The sequence below is a fragment of the Tiliqua scincoides genome, chromosome 2, assembly GCF_035046505.1.
Source record: "Tiliqua scincoides isolate rTilSci1 chromosome 2, rTilSci1.hap2, whole genome shotgun sequence".
NCBI classification, from domain to species: domain Eukaryota; kingdom Metazoa; phylum Chordata; class Lepidosauria; order Squamata; family Scincidae; genus Tiliqua; species Tiliqua scincoides.
The window spans coordinates 137,865,323-137,867,793 of record NC_089822.1 but is presented as its reverse complement, the minus strand read 5'-3'; the positions used below and the strand labels follow the sequence as shown (position 1 = coordinate 137,867,793).

At 49.8% G+C, this 2,471-nt stretch overlaps 2 non-coding genes across 2 annotated transcripts; both read right to left on the bottom strand.

The window, feature by feature from the left end:
* Window positions 1-421: 421 nt before the first annotated feature.
* Window positions 422-492, bottom strand: TRNAG-CCC (transfer RNA glycine (anticodon CCC)). The gene has a single exon. It is a non-coding gene; the product is annotated as a tRNA-Gly (tRNA).
* A 1,523-nt stretch (window positions 493-2,015) lies between these two features.
* TRNAG-CCC (transfer RNA glycine (anticodon CCC)) lies at window positions 2,016-2,086 on the bottom strand. Its single transcript has one exon. It is a non-coding gene; the product is annotated as a tRNA-Gly (tRNA).
* Between the last annotated feature and the right edge of the window lie 385 nt (window positions 2,087-2,471).

The following is a 2,471-nucleotide window of genomic DNA, read 5'->3' as shown; positions in this document are numbered from 1 at the left end:
GCTGACACAAAGTGCTTTTTGGAAGTTGCACCTTTCCCTAAAGCATATGTCCGTGTGAGGCTGAAAGCACCTTCTTGTGTGGCCTGGTGGCTTCGGGCATAGGGCCAACTTTTACCTGGACACCTTTCACCCTTGGGCCAATCTTCACTTGAACAGCCCAGAGACTCATCACTGAAGGGTTGCTTGCCTGGTGTCCACAGCAGAATCTGTCAGGGCATCTGGTTACTCACTGGAAAGTAGATGGTGTGAGCCCACCCAGGGATAAGTGGCCCTGCTTGGACCATGACAAGGTAGCTGAATGGTGAAGGTGATGGACTGCTACTCTGTTGTGCTATACATTTGTAGCTTTGGTTTCCTTCCCTGTCAACCCGTTTTTCTTGAAAGCTAGCCAAAGGCTACCTTAATGGAAGGAAAAAGAAGCTGCACCAGCTGGGACTTGAACCCAGGTCACAAGCTTGGGAAGCTTGCATGCTGCCTCTACACCGCTGGTGCCAGTGCCTGGTAGCATCTTTTGAAAGCAAACCCTTTCACTAGCAGCAAGTTTGCTGATTTGAGACTGCTGCCAGAGGTGAGCAGAGGCCTCTACCTTTAGAACATTTTTTGAAGAAAAAAAGGATAAGAGTGAGGCTTTCATGCTCCAGGCTTCTCCTCATAGAGGATGATTTTGATCCATCAGTCTCTGGATTATGGGCCCAGCATGCTTCCACTGTACCATTCTACTGCCTGAGCTAGACCCCTTTTCTACAACCCTTTTTCTTGAAAGCTAGCCAAAGGCTAGTTTAAGGGCAGGAAAAAGCAGCTGTGCCAGCCAGGATTCAAACCCAAGGCACAAGCCTGTGATGCTTGCATGCTGCCTCTACACCATTGTGACTCTTGGAAGTGACTCTTGAAAGCAAGCCCTTTCTGCATTGCCACTCTGCTGACTGTGCTGCAGTGAAACAGTTGCTTTCAAACACAGACTAGTCTGCAGCCTGGCTGAGATGCAGGCAGAGGAGAGGATGGCAAGGAATCCACCATGTGCTTTATGGCCTGTAGCTGGAAAAGCCTTGAAGGATGACATGTGGATTGGTGTCCCTTGCCCTGACAGGGCAAGGTTATGGGTTTGTGCCCTGCTACAGGAGGAGAATGTCTACTTCAGAACAAAAAAGAGAAAATCCTCCATTCTGAGGATGGTTTCAAACCACCAACCTCGGGGTTATGGGCCCAGTATGCTTCTACTACACCAGGGGTGACCAAATCCTGGCCCTGGGGCTACTTGCGGCCCTCAAGGACTCCCAATGCAGCCCTCAGGGAGCCCCCAGTCTCCAATGAGCCTCTGGCCCTCTGGAGACTTGCTGGAGCCCACACTGGCCCGACGCAACTGCTCTCAGCGTGAGGGCGACTGTTTGACCTCTTGCATGAGCTGTGGGATGAGGGCTTCCTCCACTACTTGCTGTTTCACTTCTGTGATGCAGTAGTGGCAGCAAAGGAAAGGCTGGCCTTGCTTCGTGCAAGGCCCTTCATAGGTCTTGAGCTATTGCAAGACCTTCATTCATTCATATAAGTTCATCTTTAATATATTCATTTGTGTAAACTTATGTAAATTTATTCAAATTTCAAATGTAAATTAATTCTTTTTTTCCCTGGCCCCCAACACAGTGTCAGAGAGATGATGTGGCCCTCTTGCGAAAAACTTTGGACACCCCTGTACTACACCACTCTGCTGCCTGAGTTACAATGGTGGCAATTGCTTTCAAGCTTCCGCCCAACTGCAGTCTAGCTGGCCTGGAGATTCATCAGGCAAAAGGAGGCTTCCTGCCTGGTCACTGTAGTACAATCTGTCAAGGGGTCCAGCTGCTCACCAGAAAGTTGGTGATTTGAGCCCACCCAGGAAAGGACATCCCTGCCCAGATTACAATGAGATAAGTGATGAAGGCAATGGGCCATTATTCTGCACATCTGGCTTTCACTCCCCCCCCCCCCCATTACCCCTTTAAAGCTATCAAAAGGCTAGCATAACAGCAAGAAAATAAGGCTGCACCAGCTGGGACTCGAACCCAGGTCACAAGCTTGGGAAGCTTGCATGCTGCCTCTACACCACTGGTGCACAAGCCCAGAAGCACATCTTGAAAGCAAGCCCTTTCACTAGCAGCAAGGCTGCTGGCTTGAGCCTGCTGCCTGAGGAGAGTGGAGGCCTCTACTTTTAGAATATTTTTTTTTTTAAGAAAAAAGGGAAAATAATAAGGCTTTAACAGTTCAACCTGCTCCAAGCAGAGGATGGTTTCAATCCACCAACATCTGGATGTTATGGGCCCAGCACACACCCACTGAGCCACTCTGCTGCTTAAGCTACAATGGTGGTAAGCCCTTTCAACCCTGGGCCAGTTGCAGCCCAGCTGAGAAGTAAGCAGGGAGGTGGTCCACAGGGAAGCCACTTTGTGGTTTATGGCCTGCAGCAGGAAAAGGCTTGCAAAGCAGAGCTTCCTGTGGTG